Source organism: Chlorocebus sabaeus, chromosome 11 (genome assembly GCF_047675955.1).
Source record: "Chlorocebus sabaeus isolate Y175 chromosome 11, mChlSab1.0.hap1, whole genome shotgun sequence".
Lineage (NCBI taxonomy): Eukaryota > Metazoa > Chordata > Mammalia > Primates > Cercopithecidae > Chlorocebus > Chlorocebus sabaeus.
Genome location: NC_132914.1, coordinates 47,331,675 through 47,348,458, shown reverse-complemented (window position 1 = coordinate 47,348,458; position 16,784 = coordinate 47,331,675). Strand labels below are relative to the sequence as shown.

The following is a 16,784-nucleotide window of genomic DNA, read 5'->3' as shown; positions in this document are numbered from 1 at the left end:
CCAGCTCTGCGGTTTTCTTATTTGAGGCAGCGAATTGATCTGTCACCCAGGCTGGAGTGCAGCGGCACAATCAGGGCTCACTGCAGTCTCAGCCTCCTGGTCTCAACTGGTCCTCCTCCCTCAGCCTCCGAGTAGCTGGGACTACAGGCGTGTGCCACCAAGCCCAGCTAATTTTGTAATTTTTTGGAGACGAAGTCTCCCTATACTGCCCAGGCTGGGTCCTGCGGTTTTCAGACTTTTTTGTGGGGGTGCGGGGACTGGCGCGCGAGAGAGGGTAACGGAGGGGGCGGGCAGGGGGAGGGGGCGGACTCCCGCCACCTCTCGACTTTTCCCATCTTCCCCCGGGGACTGCCGCGACGCCCGCGCAGATGGGGAGATTTTCAAACAATTATTGAGATCTCTAAGTATAGCAGAAGTGGTCCAGAGGTTCCGTGAACTTTTATGAATTGCATTTTTATTTTTTAAATGTTTTTATTTTCTTCAATGAAATATTTCTTAGAACATGTACACACATATAGAATCAAATAATTGTACCAGATTTGTTAGACAAACAGCAGAGCCCTGCCCCCATCGTCTTCCCCTCTCTAGTGGCAACGTTTTCACCTCTTTTAGCTGTTTCTTCTGGCATTTACTTTCACATCTCCGGCCTTCCTCCAGCTGCAGCCCTCCCCACAGGGCGAGGGGTCCAAGGGGATTTGCCCATGCAAAGCACACTTGCCCAGGAACAGACCATATTCTGAATACCTGGGACCCTGGAATTCCCTGCCCAGCTTCTTCCTTGCGTCTGTCCTCCCCAGGGAGACCTTGCGTTTTTTCCTGCACAAATTTTTATTTTTCCTGGAATTAATAATCTTGTTTTTAAAAATCATTTATTTTCTATGTATTTCTCAGAAAATCTACCTCAAATTCTTCCCCCAGTTGTTTAAATTTCCTCTCAGAATATCTAGATATAGCAGAGAATTCTCTCCATTTCATCTTCTTGGAGACATCACTGCTGGAGACTGCTGACCTTCTCCAATCTGACTGTTCATCCCCTAACCTTGCTGCATATCTGGCAACCTGGCAAATCTTTTCTCCTGGGCATGTTCTTTGCCTCATTCTTTTGTTGTTGTTTTGTTTTGTTTTATTTTGTTTTGTTTTGTTTTGTTTTGTTTTGAGACAGAGTCTCGTTCTTGTTGCCCAGGCTGGAGTGAAGTAGCCCACTGAACCTCTGCCTCCCAGGTTCAAGCTATCCTCCTGCTTCAGCCTCCCAAGTAGCTGGGACTACAGGCGTGCACCACCACATCCGGCTAACTTTTGTATTTTTAGTAGAGACAGGGTTTCACCATGCTAGCCACGCTGGACTTGAACTCCTGAGCTCAAGTGATCTGCCTGCCTCGACCTGGCAAAGTGTTAGGATTACAGGCGTGAGTCACTTTGCCTGGCTGCCTCACACTTTTGTGGGATTTTTATTTGCCATATTCTATGTTTTTCTTTTCTTTTTTTTGACATGGTCACTTATTTTTATAACAATACATATACCATGTTATCAGCATGGAATGTAAATTCAGGCTAGACAAGAGAATTTAACAAGTGTAATGGCATTCTGTAGTATAGAAAAGCATGTGTATAATGTCTGTTCAAACCAACTTGCTTATAAATCATTAATCAAGTCCATTATAGTTAATATGTTTACTTTAACGTTTACAATTCTTATGGAGAAAATAATGTACACATTTAAAAAGTATTCTTCAGTTACCTTTGCATGAGTGCTTGAAATACATGTTTCTGTTTCAAGATGACATTTAAAAATTATTCTTATATTACAGCAGCAAATATAGATATCTACAATTACAAAAGAACTAAACTAGAATCCATAAGTTATTCTCATGTTTACAGTTATGATTCTTCAATAAATACTACGACTATGCAGCTCTATTGGAAGCTTTCTAGATTTGATTTAAACATATACACATACATACTTTCAGCTGTGGGAGGTTTTACAAGTTATATTCCATGCACCTTTTTGACAGAGTTCTAAAAGAGCCAGCCAGTCCACAAGACAGGCAGAAAAAAGTTAAATTAACTGGGGCAAATAGGACTCATATAACATCCAAAACATGCAAGATTCTAGAGCAAACTGGGAGTACTTCAGGGTTGGTTTGCTATCTTCTTTAGAACTAATTTTATCTTAACAGTTTAAGAAGGTGGACATTTCAACACCATCATTTAGGTGACATGTTTCTTTTGTATTAATTTGGCTCTCCTGAATGACCTAGTTAGTAAACTAGTCACTAGTAATTCAGTCACCAGGCAAATCAAGCCTGCAAGAAAGGAGGCCAGTATTCACAATGCTGTGTTATCAGCTGAACCCACTCGAATAGTTTATTTTCAGCGTTAATATGTAGCTTCAATAATGAGATGTGGGCGCAGTGGCTCATGCCTGTAATCCCAGCACTTTGGGAGGCCGAGGTGGGTGGATCACCTGAGGTTAGGAGTATGAGACCAACCTGGCCAATGTGGTGAAACCCTGTCTCTACTAAAAAAAAATACAAAAATTAGCTGGGCGTGGTGGCGAGCACCTGTAATCCCAGCTACTCAGGAGACTGAGGCAGGAGAATCGCTTGAACTCGGGAGGTAGAGGTTGCAGTGAGCGAGATTGTGCCACTGTACTCCAGCCTGGGCAACAGAGCGAGACTCCATCTCAAAAAAAAAAGATGTCTAACTAAAGCAAACTCCTCCAACAAGACCAAGATAGCATCTCTTCTAAGGTGTAGGTTTTGCCCAGAATTCCCGATATATGGAATAATAGCCCATACCAACAGTCATTGCTCCTTCAACAAAGCCTCGGGCTGCCACACACATGTGGATCAGATGATGCAACATTTTAGTATTTCCTCTGCTCTTCAATTTGTATAATCCATATGCAACAATTGCTGCAAAACCTGCCATTCCAGTGGGGATGAATGGTGCCTCTTTAGCTTTTCAAATAAGTTTGGATCCCTGATCTTCATCATATGAAGAAAGGGAAACATTTGTGTCTGTTGACACAGTGATTGCTTGAATAATCTCCCTAGAGCGAGAAAACCCCCTCACGCTTCTGATCCGCACCTGTGCCTGTGTTTTTCTTGATTTGTAATACTCCTGCTTTTTGGAGGAGACCATCATCCAGAAGCTTCCTGAGAAAGGGAAGAGTAAATTATTGTGGAATGTTGCATGTTTGCTGTTGTCATTTTTCAACTGTGACCCTTGGATTTGGTGGTTTGGCTGGGTACTGAATTCCTTCAGAATTATGAAGGCATTGCTACATGGTCTTCTAGCTTCTGACACTTCTGTGGAGAATGAGAAGTCTGAAGCCTTTTAATTCCTTGTCCTTTCTAGGTGACTTTCCCCCTCTCTGAACTTGTTTCCAATGTTCTGAAATTGCAGTGATATGTCTTGGTGAGTGGCTACTATCTTCCATTGTGCTGGGCACTCAGTGCCCCTCACTTTTGGGGAATAATCTTGAATTATCCTATTGGTGATTTCTTCCTATTTTCTCTCTTCTTTCTTTTTGATCTCCTATTACTTGGATGATGGACCTGTTGAACTGGTCTTTCTAATTTCTTAATTTTCTCTCTAGCTTTGCATCTTTTTTACTTCATTTTCTGGGAGATTTCCTCCACTTTATCTTCCTATTCTTCTTCTGAGTTTTTCCATCTTTTAAAGGTTTTAATCACTTTCACTTTATTTTTCTCTGAATTGTTCTTTTTATAGCATATTTTATTTCAGGGTTATCTTATCTCAGAAGCTGTTACTGATAGTTCTGTAATTTTTGTTTCTCTGCATAATCGCTGCTCCAAATTTCTTTTTCTGTTGTTTTGGTCTCTGTCTTCTATATTAGATTCTTTTCTTGGAGGTCTTAGAAACCTTGGTTGTCTGCTCACACTTAAGGATGGGTCGGTCACCTAAAAGCTGACTGGAAGCATTTGTTCTCTGTTCAGGTGGTAGATGGATGGGCTTGTCAGTCATGAGCTTCTTTTTTTATTTTTATTTTTTTCAGACGGAATCTCGCTCTGTTGCCAGGCTGGAGTGCAATGGCGCGATCTTAGCTCACTGCAACTTCCGCCTCCCCGGTTCAAGCAATTCTCCTGTCTCAGCTTCCCGAGTAGCTGGGATTACAGGCACGTGCCACCACGCCCAGCTAATTTTTGTATTTTTAGTAGAGACAGGGTTTCGCCATGTTGGCCAGGATGGTCTCGATCCCCTGACCTGGTGATCTGCCCACCTCAGCCTCCCAAAGTGCTGGGATTACAGGCATGAGCCACCGCGCCCATTCAGTCATGAGCTTCTTTGCACAGTGAGCCAGCTGGAAACTTCTGGTGTCAGCATTCCTAGGTTTTCCTTCTCAGGGTGGTCAGACAGAGGAGACTGCCCATCTCTAGTCTGGCACAACCAATTCCGTTTGCCATATAGTTCTGCCACTGCCTTAGGATCTGTCCTTCTCTAGTGTAAGTGAGTAACCTCTCATCCATCTGGTTTCCACTTCTGAAAATATTTTGCTCTTGTCTCTTCTCCCGTTTCCCTGTCCTTATGGATTTATGCCTCTAAAAATCCCTTTGCTACATGGGTTTTCAGTGGACAAATTTGGATGATCATGTTCAATCTACCATTTTTTACCCAGAAACTTTAAGTATATTTTAACTGGTTTTAAAACAGTAGTTTAAAAATATACATATGAATATCAAATTTCTGGGTTCATGAAAATAGGCTTGTTGACATTAAATGACTTTATAATAGAAAGATATCATGAAATTAAGCTTATAATGTAAATGTGTACTAATAAAATATTGCTTTTTTTTGAGACAGGGTCTCATTCTGAGACCCAGGCTAAAGTGCAGTGGTGTGGCCTCGGCTCACTTGTAGCCTCTGCCTCTAGGCTCAGGTGATCCTTCCACCTCAGCCTCCTGAGTAGCTGAGTCTACAGGCATGTATTACCACACTGCCTAATTTTTGTATTTTTTGTAGAGATGGGGTTTCACCATTTTGCCCAGGCTGGTCTCAAACTTCTGGGCTCAAGCTGTCTGCCTGCCCTGGCCTCCCAAAGTGCTGCGATTATAGGCGTTAGCCACCATGTCTGGCCAAAATATTGCTTTTGTTTTGGTTAGTGAGGATCTGCATAAAGCTTTGCTTGAGAAGGGGTTGGGTGATTTTTTGTTTGTTTGTTTGTTTGTCTTAAAGTTTGTAAACATCTCTCCCGGGCTAGTGATCACCAAACTATGGCCTTTGTACTGTGGTGAAGGTGTTGTAACAGGCCAGCAATCTGCTCACGTGAGAGGGGCTAAGAAGGACTAATGTCTATAAAGGGAGCATCCCAGTCTCAGGGGAAAAGGGTATGCAAATAAAGGAGACTCACCACTGACAAAGGAGGAAGAGTTATTTCCTAACACCTTCCAGTACCTTCCTAATTGCTAGCCCTTTGCCCTGGCTACCCACAATCCCTCCATAGTCTCGAGCATTACAAAACATTGCATTTTTAAAAAATCAACTTTATTGAGGTATAATTTAAATATAATACAATTCAGCAATTTTAAATGTACAATACAATGAATTTTAACAGATGTACCCAGTCATGTGACCATCACCATCATCATTCCTTTACTCAAAAACCTTTGTGCCCTTTTGCTGTCAGTCTCCTCTCTCCTAACCTGGCTTCTGGCATCTACTGATCTGGTTTCTATCACTATTGTTTTGCCTTCCTAGAATTTCATATAAGTGGAATTATATAGTTTGTAGGAGTTTGTGTCTGTCTTTCATTAGTATAATGCTTTTGAAATTTTCCATGTCATTGCATGTGTCAGTAGTTCATTCCTTTGTCATGTGAAATGGTATATTTCATCACACGGACATACTACAATTTGTTTATCCGTTCGCCAGTTGATGGACTGTTGTGTTTGGGTTGTTTTCAGGTTTATCAATACTTCTGTATAGAGTTATGTGTGGACATATGTTTTATAATAAATATTTTAAATGCTTAGGAGTGGGATTGCTGGGCTATATGCTAATGCATATTTTTTTAAAAACCTGCTGGCCGGGTACAGTGGCTCACGCCTGTAATCCCAGCACTTTGGGAGGCCGAGGCAGGTGAATCATCTGAGGTCAGGAGTTCGAGACTAGCCTAGCCAACACGGTGAAACCCGTCTCTACTAAAAATACAAAAATTAGCCAGGTATGGTGGTGCATTCCTGTAATCCCAGCTACTCAGGAGGCTGAGGAAGGAGAATCACTTGAACCTGGGAGGCAGAGGTTGCAGTGAGCTGAGATTGTGCCACTGCACTCCAGCCTGTGTGACAAGAGTGAGACTACATCTCAAAAAATTAAAATTTAAATTTAAAAAACCTGCCAGCCAGGTGCAGTGGCTCACGCCTATAATCCCAGCACTTTGGGAGGCCGAGGCAGGTGGATCACGAGGTCAGGAGATCAAGACCATCCTGGCTAACACACGGTGAAACCCCGTCTCTACTAAAAATACAAAAAAATTAGCCAGGCGTGGTGGCAGGCACCTGTAGTCCCAGCTACTTGGGAGGCTGAGGCAGGAGCATGGCATGAACCCAGGAAGCGGAGCTTGCAGTGAGCTGAGATCGTGCCACTGCACTCCATCCAGCCTGGGCAACAGAGCGAGACTCCATCTCAAAAAAAAGAATACCTGCCAAACTCTTTTCCAAAGTGACTGTACATTCCCACCGGCAATACACCATATGGGGGTTTCACTTTCCCAACATCTTCCTCAACACTTGGTATTGTCACACTTTTTATTATCATTCTTATCAGAGTTGGGATCTCATGGTTTTAACTTGCATTTCCCTAATGCAATGACTAGTAAGTTGAGAATCTTTTTACATGCTTATTCGCCATTTGTATATTTTCTTTTTTTTTTTTTTCTTGAGACAGTCTTGCTCTGTCAGCTGGGCTGGAGTGCAGTGGTATGATCACAGCTCACTGCAGTCTTGACTTCCCTGGACTCAAGTGATCCTCCTGCCTCAGCCTCCCAAGTAGCTGGAACTACAGGCGCATGCCACCACACCCGGCTAATTATTGTATTTTTAGTAGAGATGGAGTTTCACCATATTGGTCAGGCTGGTCTCAAACTCCTGACCTCATGATCCACCCACGTCAGCCTCCCAAAGTACTGGGATTACAGGCCTGAGCCATTGTGCCCAGCCCATTTGTATAACTTCTTTCATGATGTGTGTATTTGAATCTTGGGTTGTTTGTCTTCTTGTTGAGTTATAGTAGCTCTTTATATATTCTGGATACAACTCCTTTATCAAATACATGTTTGCAAATACTTTTTATTCTAGTCAGTACCTTTCAATTCATTTTCTTTTGTTGTTGTCTTTAAATAATTTCAGCTTTTATTTCCATTTGTAATTGTGATCCTAATTTTTTTTTAATTTTTAAAAATTTCAATAAGTTTTTGGGAAACAGATCGTGTTTGGTTATATAAGTAAGTTCTTTAGTGGTGATTTCTGAGATTTAAGTGCACCCATCACCCGAGCAGTGTACATGGTACCCAGTGTGTAGTCTTTTATCCCTCACCCTCCCCCACTCTTTCCCTGAGTCCCCAAAGTCCGCTGTATCATTCTTATGCCTTTGTGTCCTCATAGCTTAGCTCCCACAACTTTTACTTCAGACTCTGGGGGTCCGTGTGCAGATTTGCTGCATGGGTATATTGCGTGAATGTTGCGGTTGGGGGCATGATTGATCCCATCACCCAGAAACTGAGCATAATGCCCAATAGTTAGTTTTTCAGCCCTTTCCTCCTTTTCTCCCTCCCGCTTCCAGTACGCCCCAGTGTCTTTTGTTGCTATCTTTCTGGCCATAAGTATCCAATGTTTAGCTCCCACTTATAAGTGAGAACACATGGTATTTGGTTTTCTATTCTTGCATTAATTTGCTTAGGATAATGGCCTCCAGCTGCATCCATGTTGTTGCAAAGGACATTGTTTCATTCTTTTTTATGGCTATCTAGTATTCCATGGTGTGTATGGACCACATTTTCTTTATCCCAAACACTGTTGATGATCATATCACGGAATTGAGTTGATTCCATGTTTCTGCTATTGTGAATGGCACTGTGGTGGATATGAGTGCAGGTGTCTTTTTGGTAAAACGATTTATTTTCTTTTGGGTATATACCCAGTAATGGGATTGCTGGGTTGAATGGTAGTTCTGTTTTGTTTTGTTTTTTAATTTTTTTATTTTTTGAGACAGAGTTTTACTCTTGTTGCCCAGGCTGGAGTGCAATGGCACAATCTCGGCTCACTGCAACCTCCACCTTCCAGGTTCAAGCGATTCTCCTGCCTCAGCCTCCCAAGTAGCTGGGATTACAGCCACCCACTGCCATGTCTGGCTAATGTTTTGTATTTTTAGTAGAGACGGGGTTTCACCATGTTGGCCAGGCTGGTTTTGAACTCCTGACCTCAGGTGATCCACCCACCAGGGCCTCCCAAAGTGCTAGGATTATGGGTGTGAGCCACCACACCCGGCCAGTTCTGTTTTATTTTGGTTTTTGTTTTGTTTTTTGGTTTTTCTTTTTTTTTTTTTTTTTGAGACGGAGTCTCGCTCAGTCGCCCAGGCTGGAGTGCAGTAGCGCAATCTCGGCTCACTGCAAGCTCCGCCTCCCGGGTTCACGCCATTCTCCTGCCTCAGCCTCCTGAGTAGCTGGGACTACAGGCGCCCACCACTGCGCCCGGCTAATTTTTTTTCTATTTTTTAGTAGAGACGGGGTTTCACCATGGTCTCGATCTCCCGACCTTGTGATCCGCCCGCCTCGGCCTCCCAAAGTGCTGGGATTACAGGCGTGAGCCACCACGCCCGGCCGTTTTTTGGTTTTTCGAGACAAGGTCTCACTCTGTCACCCAGGCTGGAGTGCAGTGGCGTGATCACAGCTCACTGCAGCCTTGACCTCCCTGGACTCAGTGATCCTCCTGCCTCAGCCTCCCAAGTAGCTGGAACTACAGGTACGTGCCACCATGCCTCGCTAAGTTTTGTATTTTTTGTAGAGATGGGGTTTTTCCATGTTGCCTAGGCTGGTCTGAACTCTTAAGTTCAAGTGATCCGCCTGCCTTGGCCTCCCAAAGTTCTGGGATTACAGGCATGAGCCACTGCACCCAGCCAATTTGAGATCTAATTTTTTTTTTTTTTTTTTTTTTTTTTTTTTTTTTGAGACGGAGTCTTGCTCTGTCATCCAGGCTGGAGTGCAGTGGCGGGATCTAGGCTTACTGCAAGTTCTGCCTCCCAGGTTCATGCCATTCTCCTGCCTCAGCCTCCCGAGTAGCTGGGACTACAGGCGCCTGCCACCACGCCCAGCTAATTTTTTGTATTTTTAGTAGAGACAGGGTTTCACCATATTAGCCAAGATGGTCTTGATCTCCTGACCTCGTGATCCACCCACCTGGGCCTCCCAAAGTGCTGGGATTACAGGCGTGAGCCACCACACCTGGCCGAGATCTAACTTTTTGAGGTAGGCATTTAGTGCTATAAACATTTCTCTTGGAATGTTTTCATTTATTTCAAAGAATATTTTGATTTCTGCCTTAATTTTATGGCTTACCCAAAAGTCATTCAGGAGTAAGTTGTTTAATTTCTATGTAATTGTGTGGTTTTGAAGATCTTCTTGTTTTGATTTCTATTTTTATTCCACTGTGGTCTGAGAATATGGTTGGTATGATTTTGATTTTTTTGAGTTTATTGAGACTTGCTTTATGGCCAAGTATGTGGTTGATCTTGGAGTGCATACTGTGTTCAGATGAGAAGAATGTATATTCTGAGGTTGATGGTTGGAATATTCTGTAAATGTCTATTAGGGCCAATTGGTCAAGTGTCGAATTTAAGTCCTGAATTTTTTTGTTAGTATTTTGCCTTGATGATCTGTCTAATGCTGTCATTGGGGTGTTAAAGTCTCCCAATATTATTGTGTGGTTGTCTATGTCTTTTTGTAGGTCTAGAAATACTTGTTTTATGAATCTAGGTATTCCAATGTTGGGTGCATATATATTTAGAATAGTTAAGTCTTCTTGTTGAATTGAATCCTTTATCTGAAAGGGACGTCCAATCTTTTGGCTTCCCTGGAGCACACTGGAAGAAGAATTGTCTTGGCTCAAACAGAAAATGCACTAACACTAACAATAGCTGATGAGCTAAAAAAAAAAAATCATTAAAAAACCTCATAATGTTTTAAGACAGTTTATGAATTTGTGTTGGGCTGCATTCAAAGCTGTCCTGGGCCACATGCAGCCCATGGGTCACAGGTTGGACAAGCTTCCTTTATCATTATGTGATGCCATTCTTTGTCCTTTTTTAAAAAAAAAAAACTTTGTTGGATTAAAGTCTGTTTTATCTAAGAATAGTGACCCTTGCTCTTTTTTGTTTTCCATTTGTGTGATCTTTCTCCAACCCTTTATGTTGAGCCTGTTGGTATCATTATGTGTGAGATGGGCCTCTTGAAGACAGCAGACAGGCAAGTCTTGCTTTTTTCATCCAACTTGCAGCTCTGTGCCTTTTAAGTGGGCCATTTAGACTGTTTACATTCAAGGTTAATATTGATATGTGAGGTTTTGATCCTATCATGAAGTTATTAGCTGGTTGCTTTGTAGTTTCTATTATGCAGTTGCTTTATAGAATCTGTCAGCTATGCACTTAAGTGTATTTTTGTGGTAGCAGGTATTGTTCTTTTATTTCCATGGTTAGAACTCCCTTAAGGATCTCTTGTAAGGCTAGTTTAGTGGTAATAAATTCCCTTAGCACTTGCTTGTCTGGAAAAGCTTTTATTTCTCCTTCAATTATGAAGTTTATTTATTTTATTTATTTATTTTGAGATGGAGTTTCACTCTGTCATCATGCTGGAGTGCAGTGGCACAATCTCAGGTTGCTGCAACCTCTGCCTCCCAAGTTCAAGCGATTCTCCTGCCTCAGCCTCCCAAGTAGCTGGGACTACAGGTGCACGCCACTACGCTCAGCTAATTTTTGTATTTTTAGTAGAGACATAGTTTCACCATGTTGGCCGGGACGGTAAAGTGCTGGGATTACAGACATGAGCCACTGCGCCCGGCCCAATTATGAAGTTTAGTTTGGCAGGATATGAAATTCTTGGTTGGAATTATTTTTCTTTAAGAATGCAAATGGGTCGGGCATGGTGGCTCACACCTGTAATCCCAGCACTTTGAGAGGCCAAGGTGGGTGGATCATTTGAGGTCAGGAGTCCGAGACCTAGCCTGGCCAACATGTTGAAACTCCATCTCTACAAAAAATACAAAAATTAGCTGGGTGTGGTGGCAGGTGCCTATAGTCCCAGCTACTTGGGAGGCTGAAGCAGGAGAATTGCTTGAATCTGGGAGGTGGAGGTTGCAGTGAGCCGAGATCACACCACTGCACTCTAGCCTGGGCGACAGATCAAGACTGTCTCAAAAAAAAAAAAAAAAAATGCTGAGGGCTGGGCACCATGGCTCACACCTGTAATCCCAGCAGTTTAGAAGGCTGAGACGGGTGGATTCTTTGAGCCCAGGAGTTTGAGAACAGCCTGGGCAACGTGGTGAAACCCTGTCTCTACATTTTTATGTTTTTGTTTTTTTGGGTTTTTTTTTGAGACACAGTCTTGCTCGGTTGCCCATGCCGGAGTGCAGCAGTGCAGTCTCAATTCACTGCAACCTCTGCCTCCCAGGTTCAAGTGATTCTCATGCCCCAGTCTCCTGAATAGCTGGGACTACAGATGCATAGTACCACGCCTGGCTAATTTTTGTATTTGTATTTTTTTATTTTGAAACAAAGTCTTGCTTAGTCACCCAGGCTGGAGCACAGTGGTGGGACCACAGCTCACCACAACCTCAGCCTCCTGGGGTTAAGCAATTCTCCTGCCTCAGCCTCCTGAGTAGCTGGGATTACAGGCACCCACCATCATGCCTAATTTTTGTATTTTTAGTAGAGATGGGGGTTTCACCATGTTGGCCAGGCTGGTCTTGAACTTCTGACTTCAGGTGATCCACCTGCCTCAGTCTCCCAAAGTGCTGGGATTACAGGCATAAACCACTGTGCCTGGCCTAATTTTTTTATTTTTAGTAGAGACAGGGTTTCACCATGTTGGTCAGGCTGGTCTCGAACTCCTGGCCTCAAGTGATTTGCCCGCCTCGGCCTCTCAAAGTGCTGGGATTACAGGCATGAACCACTATGCCTGGCCTTGTTCATTAGTAAAAATTATCTTTTTTGTATATTTGTCTGACTAGATTAGTTCAAAAGACCAATCTTCAAGCTCCTAAATTCTTTCTTCTGCTTGGTCCAGTCATTGATAAAGCTTTCAATTGTATTTTAAAATTCTTTAAGTGAGTTTTTCAATTCCAGAAGCTCTGATTGATTTATTTTCAAGACATTTATTCCTTCATTTCGTGGATTGCTTTAGAAGTTTCTTTGAGTTGATGTTCAACCTTGTCTTGGATCTTGTTGAGTTTCCTAGCAATCCATGCTTTCTTTCATGAATTCTTTATTTGTCATTTCTGAGTTTCGATTTTGGTTAAGGACTAGAGATCTAGTGTGATCCTTCGGTGGTGTCACTACATTCAGATTTTTCATGGTGCCAGAATTCTTGCTTTGGTTCTTTCTCATCTGGAGATGCTGACAATTCTAAGTTTTGTGTGTGTGGGTAGAATTTTTTCCTTTTTATTTATTTCCCTATAATATTGGTTTTTTTCTTTCCGCTTCCCTTTCCCTCTCCCCTCCCTAGGGGGTATGACTATAGAGAATATTAGATTGGGTCTTTTGGCTTTGCTTCTATAGCCTTGTACACTATCAGCAGGTTTTATATTGGGTTGTGCGGTTTGACATACAGGCCAGTAGATGGCACTTATAGGTAAGAGCCAGCTGTGGCCAGTGTGGCTGGGTATATTCTTGATCCTTGTTTACTGGCAGAAGCTCTCTCTTGCCTCAGGCAATGGGCTGATCCATGGAGTGCACAGTGGCTTGAGCTTCCTGCTCAGTCCCAGGAGGCAAGATGAGTGGGGCTGGACCAGAGCAGGCCTGTCTACAGGTCCCTCAATGGCAGGCGCAGCACCAACGCCAAGGGAGAATCCAGTGGGCTGTCACCCAGTGCCCAGAGGTGTTGCTAGGTGTTGAGTTGGGAAACCTCCTTGGCCCCAAGTTCTATGCACAAGGAACCAGGGTGGCCTAAACTCCTAATCCAGGAGAGTGCATGCTCCAGGTGTCTGAGTGTGGAGTGTAGAGGGCACTGCTGCACCACAATCTCTACACACGGAGGGTGGGGTGGCAGGCTGCTAATTCAGGTGAATGGATGCTCCAACTGCTAGAGATCTGTCTGGGCATGGGGCGGATAGGGTGCCTCTTCACCATGGTCTCTATACAGGAAGGGTGTGCCAACTCAGACTGCAAATGCAAGCAAGCAGGTGCTCCAAATGCCTGAAGATCTGCCTGGGTGTGGAGCAGAGTGAGCCCCACTTCACTAGAGTGTCTGCACAGGAAGGATAGGGCAGCTCAGGCTGCTGATCTGGATGAGTGGGTGCTCCAAATGCCTGGAGATCTCCCTGGGTGTCGAGCTGAGAGGGCCCCACTGCACCACGACCTCAGGGGAGCAGTCCAGCATACCAAGCAGTAACTCACTCAGACCAGTTCACAGGTCACCAAGCTGACCCTGGCTGTGTCTTGTTGCCCAGGAGAAACCATAGCTGTAGCAGTCCTCTTCCCACCCCAGTCCTACGACAGGGAAGAGCACAATGCCAGCACCTACTGCAAGGTGCTTTCTACAATTCTGGCTATAGAAGCCTCTATGCAACTCTATAGAGCAGGCACTCCAATCTCTGGCCCAAGACTAAAATGCCTGTGTGGCCATGCTATTGTGTCTCCAAAGAATGACTAACTTTGTATGCCTGGACTAAAAGTGGCATCCTGGGCCTGGGAAATGCCTGCAGCTTTTCCCAGTGTCTTTCCTTCTCAGTGTCTCCAAGTATCTTCTCAAGTTAGCTCCAGGACTTGGGAGGAACAAAGTGCTCTCGCTTGGCCTCTGCTGCTTGTATCTCCAGTGGAAAGGGCACTTCAGGAAAGTGTCCTTTCCACTGGATAAAAAGAGGCTGTCTGCCTCTCTCATGTACTGGGGCTTCACTCACTTTTATGAGCCAAATGCCATCATGGGGGCTGTTTGCCCTTGTTTTCCTCCCTGAGATCTAGGGTGTTCTTCATGATTCTGTTGGATTCCCGTTTTCTTTCTTGAATTAAAGCCCACAGAGTTGATCTTTATGCACTAATCTTGCTATTTCCAAGTGACTGAGGCACACTAAAAGCCCCAAATCTGCCATCTTGGGAAAAAAAGTATTTTTTCGTTTTTGTTTTTGTTTTTGGAGACAGAGTCTTGCTCTGTCAGCCAGGCTAGAGTACAGTGATGTGATCTCAGCTCACTGCAATCTAGGACTCCTGGGTTCAAGCAATTCTCCTGCTTCAGCTTCCTGAGTAGCTGGTATTACAGGTGCACACCACCACGCCCAGCTAATTTTTGTAATGTTAATAGAGACAAGGTTTCACCATGTTGGGCAGGCTTGTCTGGAACTCCTGACCTCAAGTGATCCACCCGCCTCAGCCTCCCAAAGTGCTGGGATTACAGGTGTGAGCCACCGTGCCCGACCAACTTTTTTGTTTTTTTGGTTTTTTTAAGGTATGAAGTCTTGCTAAGTTGCCCAGGCTAGACTTCAGCTCCTGGATTCAAGAAATTCTCTTGTTTCAGCCTCCCAATCAATTAATTTTCTTTTATGTCTATATTTGTGAGCAATATTGGATATTGAACTGTAGTACTTTTTTTTCTTGTCATGTTTTTCTGGTTTTGGTATTAAGATAATGCTAACCTCAGCTGGGTGCAGTGGCTCACGTAAGCCTGTAATCCCAGCAATTTGGGAGGCCAAGGTGGGTGAATCACCTGGGGTCAGGAGTTTGAAAGCAACCTGATAAACATGGTGAAACCCCATCTCTACTAAAAGTACAAAAATCAGCTGGGCATGGTGGCACACACCTGCAGTCCCAGCTGCTCGGGAGGCTGAGGTGGGAGAATCGCTTGAATCCAGGAGGCAGTGAGCCGAGATTGTACCACTGCACTCTGGCCTCGGCAACGGAGTGAGAGGCCGTCTCAGGAAAAAAAAAAAAAAAAAAATAATAATAATAATAATAATGCTAACCTCATAAAATGATTTGAGAAGTGTTCTTTACTATTCAATTTTTTGAAAGAGTTTTTATAGAATCATATCTTTTTTTTTCTTAAATGTTTGGCAGAACTCACTAATTAAACTGTCTGGGGCTGGAGTTTTCTTTGAGGGAAAGGTTTTTTATATTATGAATCCAATTTCTTTAGTAGATTTATGGATATTCAGAGCTTTTTTTTTCTTTAGTGAGCACTGATAGGTTGTGTATGTTAAAGAATCTGACCATTTCATCTAATTTACCAACTTTATTGGCATAAAGGTTTTTCATAATGCTCTCTCCTATTATTCCCACTGTAGAGCCTGTAGTCTCTTATTCTTCATATTGGTAGCTTGTCTTCTCTCTTTTCTTCCTGGTAAATATGGCTAGAATTTTATCAATTACATGAATCTTTTCAAAACATCAGATTTTAGTTGCATTGATTTTCTTCTATTTTTGTTTGTTTTCTATTGGTCTCTATTCTTATCCTTATTATTTCCTTCCTTCTGCTTATTTTGGGTTTTTTTGTTCTTCCTTTTCTAGTTTTTTCCTCTAAGCACTGATTTGGCAGCATCCTCAAAATTTTGGTATGTTTCTATTTTTACTCGGTTCAAAGTATTTCATAACTTTCCCTGTGATTTCTTTTTTGACTCAGGGTTATATGAAAGTATGTTGCTTCATTTGTAAAATATTTGGGAATTTTCCTAAGATCTCTCAATTACTGATTTATAGTTTAATTCCATAGTGGTCAGAGAACATATTTTGTATTATTTTAGCCTTCTTAGGTTAATTCATAATTGTTTTATGGCCCAAATTATGGTTTATATGATCATTGTTCCATATGCATAGGGAATAATATATGTCCTATTGTTGGGTGAAGTGTTCTATGACCGTCAATGGAGTCAAGTTGGTTGATAGTATTTTTCAAAACCTCTATACTTTACTTATTTTTTGCTATTTCTATCAACTCCTGCAAGAGAAGTGCTGGAATCTCCAACTATAATTTTGGATTTACCTATTCCTCCTTTCAGTTCTGGAAGCTTTTTGCTTCATGTATTTTGAAGCAATGTTATTAGGTATATATACATTTAGAATTATGTCCCCCTTATTAATTGACATCTTTAGCATCATGGGATGTCCCTCCCTCTGTGTGTGTGTGTGTGTGTGTGTGTGTGTGTGTGTGTGTGTGTCAGGGTATCTATCACCTAGGCTGGGGTGTAGTGGCGTGAACATGGCTCACTGCAGCCTTGACCTCCTGGGCTCAAGTGATCCTCCTGCCTCAGCCTCTCAAGTAGCGGGGATCCCAGGCATGTGCCACCATGCCTGGCTACTTTTTAAGTTTTTTTGTAGAGATAGGCTCTCACCATGTTGCCCAGGCTGGTCTCAAACTCCTGGGCTCAAGTGATCCTCCCAACTTGGCCTCCCAAATTGTTGGGATTACAGGCGTGAGCCACTGAGCCTGGCCTCCATTTGGTTATTGATTGGCTCTAATTTTTAGAAATTTAAAATATTTTCTTTAGGAAAATAACTTTTGCTAATAGCTTTTCTTATTTTTAGACATTAATGTTTTGTTTGGGAGCATAACATTTAGTAACTTTTAA

General features: G+C 42.8%; 1 pseudogene; it reads right to left on the bottom strand.

Moving 5' to 3' along the window:
• Window positions 1–416: 416 nt before the first annotated feature.
• On the bottom strand, window positions 417–4,602 carry LOC119623900 (HIG1 domain family member 1A, mitochondrial pseudogene; annotated as a pseudogene).
• Between the last annotated feature and the right edge of the window lie 12,182 nt (window positions 4,603–16,784).